This window comes from Nicotiana tabacum, chromosome 1 (genome assembly GCF_000715075.1).
Source record: "Nicotiana tabacum cultivar K326 chromosome 1, ASM71507v2, whole genome shotgun sequence".
Classification (NCBI taxonomy): Eukaryota; Viridiplantae; Streptophyta; class Magnoliopsida; order Solanales; family Solanaceae; genus Nicotiana; species Nicotiana tabacum.
Genome location: NC_134080.1, coordinates 78,333,201 through 78,351,020, shown reverse-complemented (window position 1 = coordinate 78,351,020; position 17,820 = coordinate 78,333,201). Strand labels below are relative to the sequence as shown.

At 38.6% G+C, this 17,820-nt stretch overlaps 1 non-coding gene across 1 annotated transcript; it reads left to right on the top strand.

Annotated features, from left to right (window-relative positions):
• The first annotated feature begins 7,811 nt into the window (after positions 1–7,811).
• On the top strand, positions 7,812–7,918 carry LOC142165222 (small nucleolar RNA R71). Its single transcript, XR_012696120.1, has one exon. It is a non-coding gene; the product is annotated as a small nucleolar RNA R71 (small nucleolar RNA).
• Positions 7,919–17,820: the final 9,902 nt, after the last annotated feature.

Here is a 17,820-nt window from a genome sequence, read left to right as displayed (position 1 = left end):
TTAACTTCCAATATAACATGATGAACTTACGTTATGTACTTTCAAAAATTATCTCATTTCCGAGCTTACATCAATTGGCTTACGACGTACTCTCACGTATGAAAATATGGGATGTAACAAGACTGCCTCACTCAACTGTATTATGGATGTATATATAATGTATAACCATATAAAGTAGTATTTAACTTATATGTACAGTATAATCTTTCAGCGAAGGGTGTGCGCTTGGCTACCCTTGGTATAAGGTGGCTACGCAACAGTCTCCTATGTCGCGTTTGCACTCGCGCGACGCATGGGCATAGACGAGCTCCCTATTTTGCTCCATCACTTGTGATAAATCTTCTTCTTTTACTCCACTTTTATCCAAACTCATTCATACACACAAGAAATATGTAATGAGCATATTTTACTTCAAAAATTATGTCATATCCCACAACTCACACGACAAATAAGATGTAAACACACTCAAAAACATGTAATTTTGGTCATTTATCACTACCCCACACTTAGACTCTTGCTCGTCCTCGAGCAACTTAAACTTAAGCACATTGGCAAGTAACACAATTCAAAAACATACTCAAGCATCATACTAATGACAATGATTTATATCAACATTTAGAACCCAACATAAGAGCTATATACATCTTTCCTCAAGTTTAGACCCATGCCAAGACTATTTAAAATATTTGTGTGCTCCTTTCTAAGATCTTGGTCTCAAAAGATAACTACAATATATTCCTCTTTGTGACTCGTTTCTTGTGCTAACTAAAGATCTGAGTTTCTCACCAGTCTGTCACAAAACATGTGCTCGCACCGACAAAGCAAAGAGAGTAACCTGTCTGCACACTCATATATGAATCTATATCTATATATTTATATAATTCTGGGGAAATGGGAGATGATATGGCACTATTCATGAGCGAGGATTTGGGTTTATCTTTTTTCTTATTTTTTTCCATTTTTTCCTCATATTTTCCAATTTAGGTGCTCTAGAAAAAAAACCCTGAAAAGCCACACCTTTTCACCAACAAAAATAGAAATTGAAAAGTCACGTCTTTACACTTTAATTTCCCTTCCTATCTTACTCCTGCCTCTTTCTGCAAACGATGGGTTAATCCCCATCTCTTTGCCATGTCGAAGAATTTATCATTTTCTTCTTTTTCACCGATCCCTAACATAATCTTTCCTTGTCTTCTCTTTTTAGCAAATATGGCATTTGATTAAATATATGTTGTGTTTTTCGTTCTCTTTCATGCTCTTTATAATGCTTTTCAGTTTATTTTCAAAATTATAGAACATTAAGATACATTATTTCAAGTGTTTGTACCGCCCATTCTATAAATTTCTAGCATACTACTGATTATCTTTGTGTTGAATGATCAAATCACTGTTACACTTTATTATATAAATGTATCTTCTTTTTTGTGTTTTACGCTAAATGAGGTCACCTCAAATTCAAAAGCATTAAAGAACACGATTCCTCAGTAAGAGAAGAAAAAATTGTGACGTTGACAAACTTAAGAAACAAAGATGTAATTGGTATTTTGATAACAGTTAATTGTTATTCCTGCTAAATATATCAAAGCTAAGTAATCTATAAATGTGTAATAATCCAAACCGGTTGTTTTGAGCTTTAGCACGTTATTCGAGGGTTGAGACCTTGAGAAGCTTCACCATGTATATTATGACCTGCATGTGTAGTTGGTTTTGATTTTTGAGAAGTTCGATGTTGATTTTGAAGAATAAGTCTCAATTTGGAAGCTTTAAGTTGGAAGAGTTTATCAAGGTTTGACTTTTGAATAAATGACCTCGGAATCAGAATTTGAAGGTTCTTATAGGTTTGTAAGGTAATTTTGGACTTGATTGTGTTCGGGTAGAGTATCGGATAGTCCGAGAGTGTTTCCACACGTAATATCAAAAGCTTGTATTTTATAGGTTTTGAAATTTGCTAAGTTTTATTTGGAGAGTGATTTGGTGTTATCAAACTCCGGGTGGTGTTTCGGGATCTTGTATAGGTTTATTTTATTGATTGAAACTTGTGCGTGAAGTTTGGTCGTGATCCAGAATATCTAAGTGTAATTTAGATGCGTTTGAAAGTTAAAAGAAGGATTTTTATTGTCAATTCATGATTTTGATGTTATTCGTGGTGTTTCCAGCCTTTGCATAAGTTTTCATAAGGTATTAGGACTAGTTGGTATGATTGGATACGGTCTTGAGGGCCTCGGGGTGTGATTCGGGTGGTTTCAGACCAAGATGGGGTGCTTTGGTTATTACTGGTTTTGGTGTTGTCCTTCACGAATGCGATGGAGAGCATGCGTTCGCGAAGAAGGATATTGGTTGCTGGGTGCATAGAAGGAGCTGGGCCAGGGGACTTTTACCCTATACGAATACGACAAGGGAGTCGTGAGTGCGAAGGATATCAGGTTGGCAGCTTTTCCCTTCGCGAATACAAAAGGGCGATCGCGAATGCGAATGAGGGGATTTATAGTGGGGGAAATTGGTGATCGCAAACATGATAGACTGGTTGCGAACGCAAAGCTTTGGGTAGGCATGCCTTCGCGAACGCGACCAGAGGCTCACAAACACGATAAAGGGCTTGGCAGAAGCTTATATTAGTGAGCTTTGGGTGATCTCATATCATTCAATTTCTCTCTTGTTGAGGCAATTTTGGGCAATTTTTAAGAGACATTTTCATTATCTAACATGAGTTAAGTGATTTTCACTTATTGTGAGCTAAATACATGGATTATATATGAATTTTAACATAAAAATTGATAGAAATTGTGAAATTTTTGAAGAAAACCTTCAAATTGTATTTTTGAATTTTGACCACGAAATTTGATATTCAATTCGGAATAAATTATATATTTGAGTTCATGGAGATATTCGTAATATTTATCTTCTAAAATATTCGGAACCCGGGCACTTGAACTCGGGGGTTGACTTCCTGACTTTTGTGAGGAACTGGGAACTGTTAATATTTAATTTACCACTTTTTAAGTGTATTTTGATTGGTTTGCACGTTCTTTGAATAGTTTTATAACATTTGGTATTGGTTTGAAGTGTTAGAGAGATGTTGGAGCCGGTTATCGGATATCTGAGTGCGGTATTTCTCTTGTCTAAGCTTGTGAGGGGAATTTACCCCATAGGTGAATTTACTAGAGAGCTCAACTTCTATCAGGAAGCCAAAAATACACTATTGCGTCGCACTATGCCTCGCACCCTGCGTCACACTAGTGCAAATTTCTCAAAGTACGACTCAAATCTTGCATTTTGACGTCCAAACTTGGTCCTCGTCCCCCCGAACACGATCCCGATTTCATCCTTTGGGCTTTTACTCATTCTTCAAAGATCCAAATAGCTCGAATTAGTTTCACAATATCTACATAGCTCAGAATCACTCCCAAAAGGCATAAAACACACAATAAGTGCAAACCACTACCAATTAAAGCTCAACACAAGTACGTGCAATAAGCGACTAAAATACGTAATTATAGCCTACCATCAATACTCCACACTTAAATAATTGCTTGTCCTCGAGCAATCAAACTACACATTATAAAAACACAACCTTTTTAAACAACTCTCATAACTCATCACACCTAGAATATTTAAAATATATTAGGCACAATACCTTAACATCATTGCCTCAAAATTTGACTCACAAGTACCACACATTTTTCAAAACCCGCTCACTTACTCTAACATAGAGGTCAATGACATTACCTTTCCTTCATGAATCAAGTGCCCTTATACAATAACCGAGAGTAGTTCCACACACAATAAAATTTACGAACTATCAAGAACTCAAGATAGAAAGAATTCACTCACTCTTAGAAACAACAGTCATATTCCACAAAAGACGTACCATAAGCTTGCCCGTAGCGTACTACTCTACTAGTTGAGCTCACTCAATCAAGGATCAAATATAACTTTAAATGGTTGTATTGTAGGTTGAGGGATGGGTAGGATACATTGGATATAAAAGTGACTACACCTTCCTAAGAACTTTAATAAAGTTAACCTTTCAAACCCCACACTTATGTCAAACCATAACTCCACCTTCACATCAATATATATTAACTCCCTACTTCTTTAAGAACAATTACATCAAGAGTTACCACTATCAAGGAATATTTTTCTTCACAACAATACACCTATTTTTCTTATTTTGTTTTCTTATTCAATTCAAGTGGCTCTTACTTTTTCAAAATATTGCACCTTTCTCCTTAATTCAATAGTTCCACTCAAAAGCCAAACCAACCACCCCACACTTCAACTTTTACAAAGTTCATAACAAATTCAAGTACTCATGAGAGGTGAAAAGGTTCAAATAAACGGTCAATTCAAACAAATGGGTAAGACTTATAATGTGGTTGCCAAAAAAATAGGCTTACAGTCTCAAAGGGGTTAACTAAGATTCATAACAATTAGGTGGGTAAAATATATATCTGGCTCAATAAAGAAATGCCTATATCACTTCTAAGACTGAATAAAACTACTATTTCGCTTTGCAAACACAAGGGGCAAGTTCTAGACATCAAATGCAATGCACAGAATAACACAAAACCTCACACACATGGCACATAACTTACTCTGGATTAGACTCATCATGACACTCTAGTCAAAGCAGTTAAGCAAAGTTAAGATCATATAATTTAAGGTACTTATACAAAAGTCAAAAAACTTAGCCTAAGCGTCACACCCAAAACACTTACTGTTCTCAAGGTATAAAAGAGTCAAGAAATATTGCCTTCAATTCAAATCATAGCATAAGGTTTCCTACTCCTAACAAAAATAAAAACTAACTACACCTAGTTCAAACAAAACCCTTGGAAAAGAACGGCGGCACAAAGAAAAACCAAGGGGGAATTATTACTCTACTTAACAAAAGATTTTTTTTTTCTTTTTTCTTCAAACTTTAATACCTCAAGAAACCTGTCGAATGACATCCATTGTCGGGAAAAATCAAAATTTTTAAAATTTTATTGTTTTTTTTTCCAATTATTTCTATCTCTAATTACTAAAAAGAAAAACTAAAACTAATATACATACATACATACACCATATCCCTCACCCTACACTTTAAGTTGTGGAATGTCCCCATGATACACAGTTAAAAAATATAAGATAAAGGAAACTTCCCTGAATATCTATTCGGGGTTTGAGTCGAAGTCGGGCTCCATTCGTCTCTCCCGAACTAATGCACACATCCATGTAGATAGCTTCTTCTCAGCCTTCTTGGGGTACACCCCGCACTTATCTTTCTCACTCGCTGCAGCCTTCTCTTTCGATCTCTTCCCTTTCCACTCAACACTTGCAGATGGTGTTTCCTTTTTCACACTCGTTGCTACATTTATCTCAAAAGTCACAGTCTCCTCACCCACTCTAAGCATGAGTTTTCTCTCATGTATATCTAATATCGCCCTACCCGTGGCTAAGAATGGTCTTCCTAGGATGAGGGGACCTCCATGTTCCCTCCACCTTCACCACTATAAATCTACACGAATATTGGTGCTAACCTTATCTCTCTGAACTCATTCTCTAGTTTCCTGTAAATAGACAAGGGCATTAAGTTAATTGAGGCACCATAATCACATAAAGACTTATAAAAATCAGAGAAGGGTCATATTTATCCTTTATTTATTGAAAATAAGTTACATTTATCCCCCGTTTCAGTTTGCTAATAAATCCACCCCTACCGTTATAATTTAAGTTTATTTATACCCCTCATCCATTAAATCTCTCATACCATCCTTAAAAATCATGCCATCATTGGACGAAAAGACGCGTCCCATTTAAAACAAATAACCCGCCCGACTGAGCTACTAAATCCAGGCCGCTATCGACCAAAACTCCCTAAATTAAATCCTTCTTCCTCTAATATAAAGTGGGCAAAAACTAAGGTTCTTCCATACACTAATTGGGTCCATTGAAAAGCTTTCTCTCCCACATGCTTTGTATATATGGTTGTAGAAAAGAGCAGCAGAACTGAGTGTGCATTAGAAAATAATTAAAATTCTTTGGATTAAACACAGGTTCGAGCCCGTGGAAGCATCCACTAATGCTTGCATTAGGTTAGGTTATTTACATCAAATCCCTTGGGTATGGTCCTTCCTCGGACCCTGTGTGAATGCGGAATGCTTTGTGCACTGAACTTTCCTCTTTGTATTGAACACGTTAATTCTATAACCAAGGCTTGGGAAAAATGAAATAAACAATATAAGCAAAAAGAGTCTACGACTGCCTTACCCGTGACTTGTGAGTAATGGCCAGCTTCAAGTCTTAGAATTTTAATACTTCAGATTTTAGTTGAAATGGATAATCCTTAGACTAAATAGTGCTAATAAATAAAGAATAAAGAAAACAGTAAAGGAAGAAGGCGAGAAGCAACAAAGAAAAGAATAATGGAATTTTGAAGGAGGGAAAAAAAGAATTTGTTCATTACAGAAAAGGAATATTGTTTTTGGTCGATGGGGGTTGGGTTAAGTAGCTTGGTCAGGCATGTTATTTATTTAAGAATGGGTGGGTCTTTTTGTCCCATGACGACATGCCACGTGGATTTTTAAGGTTGGGATGGTGGATTTAACAGATGAGGGGTAAAAGTAAACTTAAAGTATAACGATAGGGATAGATTTATTAGCCAACTAAAAGGGGGGGGGGGTAAATATGGATTATTTCTAATAGTAGAGGGCTATATATGACCCTTTTCCGTATAAAAATTAATAGTTCCTACAGAGTAAGGTATAGTCAAACTCCCTGGATCACAACACTTTTGTGGGAGTTTGTCTTGCAAGATTGCGCTGCAAAGTTCTGCGAGTTTGACGTCTCTTCTATCTTACTCTTCTTTGTCAAGAACTCCTTCAATAATTTGGCATAAGCTGGCATTTGGGAGTGCACTTCAGTGAATGGTAAGTTTACATTAACCTGTTTTAGCATATCCAGAAATCTCTCAAACTACTTGTCCAGCTTTTCTCTATATAGCTTTAGGGGGAAAGGTAAAACAGGCATATGCTTTCTCTCTTCAGGTTCCTCCCTTCTCAAATTCTCTTCCTTCTTCTTTTTATCAGCTCCCTTCTTGCCTTTCTTCTTCTTATCAACATCACTTTTCAGCTGCTCCCTACTTCCTTTTTCAGGTTCCATATCTTTTTGGATTAGGGTGGGATCTTTCAACACTTGCCCACTTCTCAAGGTTACATCATTTACCGTTTCTTTGGGGTTTCTTTCAATATCAGTAGGCAAAGTACCTAGGACTCCCTCAGATAATATTGTTACAATCAGCCCACTTACTTCTCTAGATTTCGAATTGCTGCCCCTTGTACTTCAAATCTTTCATCACTTTTCACAATAAAGGACTTTATGAGATCTTCTAGACCAGGAAGATTAGGCTGTTGAGGCTGAAACTGCTGCCTCTGCTGATTTACAAAAGCAGGAGATCTTGTCCTTAAAATCTGGGGTTGTTTTCTTTCCATGCATTTGTAGTACCCCTAGGTAAACTCCATGAAAAACTGGGGTGCTACTGAGGTTCACTCTGTATTGTGGCTAAGGTTAGATTTTGTATTTCTTTGGCCATAACATCAAGTTGTACCTGCACAGATGTATTAGCATCAACTTGGTAAACACCAGTTGATCTTCTTCTTTTAGCACTCCTAGAAGGCCACTAATTAGCATCTTCAGATAACTCATCAAGAATTGTAACTATCTCCTCTTGAGTCTTCTTCATCAACGAACCTCCAGCTATATTGCTCAATGTTCTATGTGACGTTGGTGTCAATCCATCCCAAAAGTCCTGGAGTTGCATCCAGAGTTCAATTCCGCTATGTCGACACTTTCGAACTATCTCCTTAAACCTTTCCCATGCTTCAAAAACAGTTTCAATCTCTTTCTGGTAGAACTTATGGATTTCCCTTCTAAACTTTCCCGTCTTAGCTGATGAGAAATATTTATCAAGGAATTTTATGGTCATCTCATCCAATGTTCTAATCGATCCCGTGGGAAAGCTTCAAAGCCATTGTTTTGCATCATCTTTAAGTGTAAAGAGGAATTCCCTTAAGTACACTGCATCTTTTGACACCTATTGTATTTAAATGTGTTCATACTTTCCTCAAAGTCTATTAGATGTGTATTTGGATCTTTGTTAATCTTCTTTCTGAAGACACAACAATTTTGAAAGGCTTGAAGCGACCCTTGCTTCAACTCAAAATTGTTAGCTGCAATTGGAGGTGGTATAACACTTGATAATCCTTGGTCGTAGACCGGTCTAGCATAATCTCCCAATGATCTCCCATGCATGGGAGCTATATTTCTAAAATGGTTTGTAGCCAAGGGTTGATTTTGATTATGTCTCTAACCCCTCTCTTCTTCATAGATAATCTATGCATCTCTAATAGTTTTTTCCTCAGCATCCCTTGTAGCTTTTTCTCATTGTTGGGCTACCTCTCTTGCAGCCAAATCTACATTATTATCATCGTCTCCAGCCATAGTTTATCTGGTTGAGGATTGCCTAACCTTCTAAGAAGTCTTGGTGAGATTTCTTTCCTTCCTTAGCTGTAGCAGTTGTTTTTCTATCTCTGTTTCGTTTGGTAGCACTTCTTTCCCAGAAGATCGAGTCATGTACCAATCTTAACCTTTAACCTATGCATATTCAAAGAACACTAACCGTAAAAATATAAAAAAAAAATAAAAAAAAATTCTAAATTAGCAATACAAACTATTTCAAACACTTTTAATAGGATAGGTGCAAGATAATTATTTGGGATCTAACTCTAGATAGTTCATGTCTAGTGTTCAAGTGATTCTCTCGAATTCACTCAATCTCGATTAAGTCTCAACCTCACAATATGAACCATGTGAAAATATGCAAGAATGCATAATGGATTGGTCTTTAGGAGAACCTCTCTCGATTATCCTCCTAACTAGGTTTAATCAATGATTCAACTAGCCTCTTTCGATTACTACAAAGAATTAACAAACTCAACCAACAATATAGTGCAGAGATATCACATGTTTTGCCTCTCTCGATTACATGAGCAAGTGAACATAGATGCAACAATTAAATCATTCAAAAAAGCTTCAATACATAAAACTAGAGTTATAATCCACAAAAAAATATCAATACACCAAATCCATAAAACCTTAGAGGGCACTACTCCATACACATGGGGTAATTAGTCACAAATATAATTAAAAGATATGAAAACATAAATTCAATCCAATCTCGGGTCTTGAGTGAGGAAGGAATGATAAAATCCTTGTACTTTTTCTCCTCCAACTTTTCCTTAGTCTCCTTAGGTCAATTATGTGTCAAAGTCCGAAAAATAACTATCACGACCAGAGTTCTCCCTCTGTGAACTATTGTGACGGCACCTAGTCTCTGCGACTAGGTAAGCCTAACACTTTGCGGAAAAAGGAATTTAAAAGTACAAACTAGCCATCAAACAGGTAAATATAAATAAAATGTTTAAAATGCCGCTCGTCATACACAATAATAGCACTCTCGACCAATAATAACACTCCCAAAACCCAGAATCTCATGAATCACAAATTAAGAAAAAAAATACATAAGGTTTCTAACTCAAGAAGTATAATAACAAAGGAAATACAGGGGAAAGCTTATTACTGAAGTGATAATAGAGAGGGACTTCTAGGTCTGCGGAGGCGGCAGATATACCTTGAAGTCTCTGAATCGCCTCGCCTCACGGATAGTATGGCTGAGTAGAAGAACTTGGATTTGCACACGAAAAACATGTGCAGGAAAGGGCATGAGTACACAACAGTGGTGCCCAGTAAGTGCCAAAGCTAACCTTAGTCGAGTAGTGACGAGATCAGGTCAGGGCCCTACTGGTTATATATATAACAAGGAAAAATAATGTGAAAAGAGGCTGTATAATTAAATGCTAACAGTCAATAAGGATGAAATCACAGAAAGAAATAAATCAATACAGAGATAGCAACAGGGGATCTCCTAGGATAACATCTCGTCGTCCCAAACGTAAATGTGCGGAGGATCTCACGGGATATCATTCCGTAGTCTAAATCGTAAATATGCAGGGGGATCTCCCGGAATACCGATCCGTAGTCCCAAAATAAACATGCAGGGGGATCTCCCGAAAAACTGATCCGTAGTCCTAAAGTAAATACACAACAGTCTCAAGAAAGAATTCTACAATTCCTATTCATGTTCGTATCAGGAAAATAGGAAATATCTACTCTAAAAATGCTACAAGAAATCCAAGTAAGCAGTTAAAGCAGGTATGGCAGTTAAGTCACATAAGCATGCTTTCCTAAGCTAAACAGGAGGTTTCACATAATAGTATTGCTGAATTAAAGGAAAACATAGACATTTACTTAATGATAACAGGGGTTTTCAACAATTAGCATATGTAAGTACTCGTCACCTCACGTACACAACATTCACATAACACAGTACCAAAATCCTAAGGGGAGTTCCCCGACACAAGGTTAGGCAAGCCGTTTACCTCAAACCAGCTCAAAATCAATCTGATATCACGCTCTTGCCACGAGTATCCAACTCCGAGTGGCCCAAATCTAATCAAATTAATATCATAACGTAAATACAACTACAAACAACTAATTTATCTAATGAAATCGAAGCTAAGGCAAGAAAATAGAAAAACGCCCAAAAATCCTCCCAGGACCACGTCTCAAAATCGGGTAAAAGTCACAAATCATGAACACCCATTCTCTCACGAGTCTACCCATACCAAATTCAGTCAAATCCGATACCAAAATCTTGATCAAAATCCCAAAATTAGGCCTAAGAACGTTTCTCAATTTTCCCCAATTTTTCACCCCAAATTCGAAATTAGATGATGAATTCATGTTTATAGATTCATGGGATATAATCTAAAAGGAGTCAGGAATCATTACCCACAAACTTCCTCCAAAAATCTCTCCAAATTTCTGGTCATACCGAGCTCTCAATCCAGTTTTTGAATTATGAATTTAAACCCTCGATTTTGGAATTTAAATTTTGCCCAGATGCGTTCTTCTTCACGAAAGCGAGACCACTATCGTGAACACGATGCACAAATATCCGCTGGCCAAATTTCCTCCTTCTCGAATGCGAGGGTCCACTCGCGAACGCATAGAGCAACTTCCCGGGGTCCCCAGCTGCTCCGCCTTTCCTCTTTCCAAACATGCTCAGCTCCTCGCATTCGCTATGCTTCCCTTGGCCAGCCTTCCCGATCACAGTTTACCCTTCGCGAGCGCGAAGAACAATTGTCTGCAACAGAAAAATCGAAAAATCTGCTATCCTTCTATGTCCAAAAATGACCCGTTGAGCATTTGAAACACACCTGAGGCCCCCGGAACCTCAAAGTAAACATACCAACCAATCCTAAGACACCATACGAACTTAGTCGAGCCCTCAAATCACACCAGACAACACTAAAATCACAAATCACCCTCCAATCCAAACTTAATGATTCTTTGATTAATATGTTGTCCTTTATTGCCTAGTACTATTACTCTTTGATATAGAAATTCTTGTAAATTGAGTTATTTGGATTGTTTGTATTAAATGAAATTGTTTGGGGATCAGGCTGTATGCCACAACGGAAATTGAAAGATAATGAAGTGAAATGGTGGATTAAGGGTGGATACTTGATGTTGATAAATGATGATATGGTAGGATCAGGTTGCGCACCGCAAAAAATTGTATACATGGTACTTGATATTGATAAAGGATGATACGATGGGATCGGGGAGTTCACGACAATGGATTGTGTGTGTTGTTCTTGATGTTATTGTTGTGTTGGCTTCGGCATTTTTATATGAGATTATGAGACTTGTTATTCTAGGCTCTTTTATAGTGAGGTTTGAGTTCATTTTCACAAGTTAATTGATTTACTTCCATTTCCTATCTTTCTTTCATGTAATTATTATTATTAATGTGTACAGGTTATTCTAAGTGGCCTGCTTTAATCTCGTCACTACTTCATCAAGTTAGTCTCGGCACTTACAAAGTACATGGGATTTCGTGTCGTGACAATGATTGAGAGATTTGGCATTTAATTCCAGTGTAGGAGATGCAATTGGTCCAAAGATGTTCAGGCTATGGTTAAAGGAGTAGCGAGATTTGACATCTTTGAACTTGGTGGAATTCTTGTTTGTGTTGTGGTGTTTTCGTTCTTGTTTAAACACATTAAGGCTTGTCGGTATGATGGTTTTCATTTGTTTTCCTTTAGGGCACGGTGTGGCGAAGTCATACCCAAGAAGCGGTTAGTTGAGAGGATAGTGTATTGCGATCAACGTTTCCAGTGTTGGTGGCTCGAGGGAGATGATCCTTAAGGAAGCTTAGATTTGATGGAAATTTATTTTTTTTGGGTGCTATAGAGACGGATTGCGATTTAGGGTGGTATGACTGGTGGCAGGTGATGCGAAAGGACAAGGTGGGATATGTCTCGCAGTGGTTGAATTGTTAGTAGGTCAAGTACAAGCAGTAGAGATCGAGTAGTTTTCTTAGGAAGATAGTTTAATTGGAGTGGGAATGGTAGCATATTGTATGGATTTTGTGGTAGGATAGCCACATGCTTGAGAAAGATTAGAGCAATTTTTGTCATGGTAGACATATGACTAAGTCTGTGTCTTTTGTTTGAGGTGGTAATTTCTGTTCTTAGGAAGTTTGAATGTGAGGGGAAGAGTTTGCTTGAAATGTAGAGGGATGTGAATGCTTGATTGTCGTTTTGCTAACATACTTCGAGTGTTGAACGTATTGTTGGACCTTCAACTGATGTAAATGGAAATGAAAGGACTCTTACAGATGGGGACGAGCATGGACGCAGGAGGATTTACTGATTTCGTGGCGGTTGTAACCAGGGCAATGTCGTTGAAAGATGTCAATATGGAATTACATAGGTACGCCATCTCTTACGAGCAGGTTAGGGGTTGCGTGATTTCTAATGAATTTACCATGAAGAGTTCTACCTTCTACACAATGTGATGCATGTACTACGATGTGGGTTTGAATCACTTGAAGAAGATGGTGTGATTGTTAGAAGGTCAAAGTGTGCATTTCTGGCTGATAATTCACGGTGTCTTATGATTAGTGCAACAAGGTCTTGTGAGGAATATGGCTGGGTAATGGTGTGAGATCATGGTAGCTAGGAGGAGAAGTCAATGTAGGTCATTGGATTTTGTGATTGTGGCTTAAAGCAAGTGGGGGAGCCTACCATTGATGATTGAGTCACGTGGTTATGTGTCTTTGCAGTTTCTGATTATTAGTATGTTGGTGCATTATTTATGAATGAGAAAGAGAACATCATATCGTAATTCGAGCAAGGAATCTGATGTATATGTTCTATATTTTTCCTTATCAATTCATGTGATGATTGTGGGGTGACTCGGATTTTACATCTCTTTGTGAATGTGATGTGCAACGGAAATGATTCATTTGGTTGCTCTTCAAAGTATTTATGTGCTAACAGAGCACTAGTTCAAAGTATTTATGTGCCAACTCTAAACCACCTCAATCATCTTCAGATCCACCTTGATCCCCTTGCTGGACACCATGTGCCCTAAAAACACCACCGAACTGAGCCAAAACTCACACTTGGAGAATTAGCATAAAGCTTTTCCTCCCTCAACATCTGTAGTACAATCCTTAGACGTTGTGCATGCTCCTCCTGGCTACGTGAGTAGACCAGGATATCATAAAAAAAATACTATGACAAAAGAATCAAGATATTGCTAGAACACATTGTTTATCAGATGCATGAATCTTGCTCGGGTATTGGTCAGCCCAAAAGACATCAAAAGGAACTCGTAGTGACCATAGCGGATCTTGAATGCCGTCTTCAAAATATTAGAGTCCTAAATCTTCAACGGATGATACCTAGACCTCAAATCAATCTTAGAGAACACTCTAGCTCCCTGAAGGTGGTCAAATAAGTCATCAATACGCGACAAAGGATACTTGTTCTTAATTATAACTTTGTTCAACTGCCTATAACCAATACACATCCGTCTAGTACCATCCTTCTTCTTCACAAATAGAACCGGTGCACCCCAATGTGACACCCTAGGCATATTTAACCCCATATCAAGAAGCTCCTGAAGCTGCTCATTCAATTCCTTCAACTCTGCTGGTGCCATATGATATAGAGGAATAGAAATGGGCTGAGTGCCTGGCACCAAGTCAATACCAATATCAATGTCCCTGTCAGGTGGCATGCCCAGCAGGTCCGCGAGAAACAAATCCGAAAGTCTCGCACTAATAGAACATAATCAATGGTTGGAGTATCAGCACATCATCCCTCACAAATGCCAAATATGCCAAGCACCTCTTCTCAATCATCCGTTAGACCTTCAAATATGAAATCATCATGCAGGAACATAGTATAGAGAACCTCTCCACTTGATCCTAGGTAACACCGGCATTGCCAATGTTACGGTCATAGCATGACAATCTAGAATAACATGAATTGGGGACAACCAATCCATGCCTAGTATCACGTCTAAATCAACCTTACTAAGCAATATGAGGTCAACCCTCATCTCCAATTCCCTAGTGTCCATCACACACTATCGATACATATGGTCCACAACAATAGAATCGCCTACCAACATAGATACATGAACAAACGAACCTAAGGACTCACAGTGCATATCCAAATAATGAGCAAGATATGATGATACATATGATAAGTGGATCGAAGGTCAAATAATATGGAAGCATCCCTGTAGCATACTAAAATATACATATGATCACAGCATCTGAAGCAACAACCTTTGGCCTAGCTGGGAAAGAATAGAATCAAGCCTGACCACCACCTGATCGGCCTCCCCCTCTTGGGCGAAATCAAGCTTCTTGAGCCCTACCCCGAGTTGGCTGAGCGGGTGGTGAAGTAACTGGTATGGAAGTCATAACCTGACCGCTCTGCTAAACTGGACCTACCAAGAGACGGGTACAATACCTCCTTAGATGTCCAAACTCCCCACACTCGAAGTAACTCTGATTCGTCAATGGCGATGGAGACTGAATTGGACCCCAAGAACCAAAATAACTGCTAGAAGGACTTGGTACAGATGAACCCTGAACTGATGAAGCATGAGATGAACACTTAGCTGGGAGGTCACTGAGAGATGACTTACCCGGATGAGCACTATATGAACCATGGCTAGCTGATGCACCACGATAAACCGGACAAGCTATCTGAGCGGGTCAATAACTACAACCCCTGTTGTATTGGGACTGTCCTCCATGTGATGCGCTGCTAAAACTAATCGAAACACAAGGCTTCTTGGACTCCCTCACCTCATGCTCCTAACTACGAACTTGCTTTAGGCGCATAGAAATATCAACCACCTCGTCGAACCTAGTACCTAATGCAATCTCCCGAGTAATGACGAAGCGTAGTCCATAGTTGAAGCCATCAATGAACCTCATAGTCCTCTCTCTCTCGGAGGGTACTAACCATACCGCATGACGAGCCAACTCTGACAATGTCATCTCATACTGGGTCACTGACATACCTTCCTCGCATAGCTGCTCAAACTACCTACGCAACTCCTCCCTATGGGTCTGTGGAACAAACTTCTCTAAGAAGAGAACTAAGAACTCATGCCACGTAAGTGGTGTAGCAGCGATTCGCCTGCTCAACTCATAGGCCTGCCACCATCTGAAGGGTGCACCCAAGAGCTGAAGAGTAGTATATGAGACTCCACTAGTCTCTAGAATACCTGCCGTGTGAAGGATCTGATGGAACCTGTCTAAGTGACGAGCTCGAAACACACACTTAAATTATACTCTCTAATCATATATAGTATAGTATAATATCGTATCCACGGGGATTGGAGTTTAAATAGTATTCTCGTAGTTTCCAGATTGATTGCTATCAAGAGGTTCAACAATTGAGATTTATATGATTTCTAACTAAAATTAACTAAGAATTTAAAGCTATTGACTAGTGACAATCGAAACAAGTAATAAGTAAATGAGGTTATCAGTGGGAAAAGATAGGCTTTTAATAGGATAGATGTAAGATAATTGTTTGGGATCTAACTCTAGATAATTCACTTGCAATTTTAAAGTGAGCTCTCAAATTCACTAAGTTATTAGTTCAAACGTGTAATAAAAACTCCTCTCTGGATTAAGTCTCAACCTCGCGAGATGAACCAATTAAACTCTATGAAGATATGCAAGAATGCGTAGTGGATTGATCTTTACGAGAATCTCTCTCAATTATCCTCCTAAATATGTTTAATCAATGATTCAACTAGCCTCTTTCGATTACTTAGAAGAATTAATGTCTCAACCAATAATATAATGCAGGAATATCACAAGTTATGCCTCTCTCGATTACACGAACACGTGAATATATATAGACAACAATTAAATCATCTAAAAATGCTTCAATACATAAAAACTAGAGTTAATATCCATAAAAAAATATCAATACACCAAATCCATCAAACCCTAAAATGAACGACTCCATAGACATGGAGCAATTCATCAAAAATATGATAAAAGCATAGGAAAAAATAAATTCAATCTAAACTCGGGTCTTGAGGGAGAAAGGAATGATGAAGTCCTTGTGCTTTTGCTCTTATAACTCCTCCTTAGCTTCCTTAGATCTAAAGTATGTAAAAAAAAGTCCAGAAAGTAACATTATTCCAGGTATTTATACCAAATAGGGTCGGGCCCAGACAAAACCATCTTTTCCTAACCGAAATAGGACAATTGTTCTGGAAAAATTAAAAAAGCACGCCGAATGGGGTGATGCGCCACATGGGGATGTATGAGGAAATCCAAAGAGCTCAACAATTCATCAAGCAGCAAAAATGCACAACTGTGGAACACCACGCGCCGAAGGAGTGCAAATTCTCAAAGTGTGCCTTTTTGCTTGATTTTGATATCCACATGTGGTTCTCGACCTTCGAACGTGATCCCGACTTAATTCCTTCGGCTTTTACTTAGACTTCAAAGCTTCAAATAGCTCGAGTTAGCTCCGTTACATCTACATAACTCGAAATTACTTCGACAATGCATAAAACACACAATATGTACCAAACACTACCAATTAAAGCTCAACACAATAAAAGTGCAGTGAATTGGAGTGCAATAGGCGACTAAAACATGAGATTATAGCCTACCATCACTAAGAAATCCTGGGCATCCTCTGACTCAGCCTCACTGAACTCTGGAGGATTGAGTGTTCTAAATTTCTCTAGTCTCTTCTTCTCCTCGTCACTCATAGGTGGACCAACGTGGGCCTGAGCATCAGCAACTGACTAGGCTGGTAGTATTCCCGGTGTCTGGAGTCCCTAAACTATGTGCTCTAGAGTACAGGCTGTGGGAGTCTGAGCACCTCCCCCAGCATGAGAAGTGGCTGGTGTGGTCGAAATTGAAACCACCTGAGCAAGGCTAGTGCATACAGTCAATATCTGGGCCAAACACTCGTGAAGGACTGGAATCACAATGGGCACCGCTGATGCCCGAGCTAGTCCCACTGCTTTGACCACATCTGGTATCAGCTCCTGGGCTAGAGCTGCTGGTGGCTCCACGGGTGCTGCTCCAGCAGTTGTACGAGCTGCACCTTGGCCCTATCCTCTCGTAGCCCTAGTTGGTGGTATTGGTGGCCGTCCGCCTGATCCGGCCGCACGTTTCCTCACCATCTGTAAGAGAATACAATATAGAAGTTTTGTTTCCAGAATCAACAAATCCTCATGACAAGAATACAAGAAAGTGAACTTTTTGTAATGGTTCTATAACCTCTCAAAGATAAATACACACATCTCCGTAGTGATCCGCAAGACTCTACTAAACTTGCTCATAACTCGTAGACCTATGTAACCTAG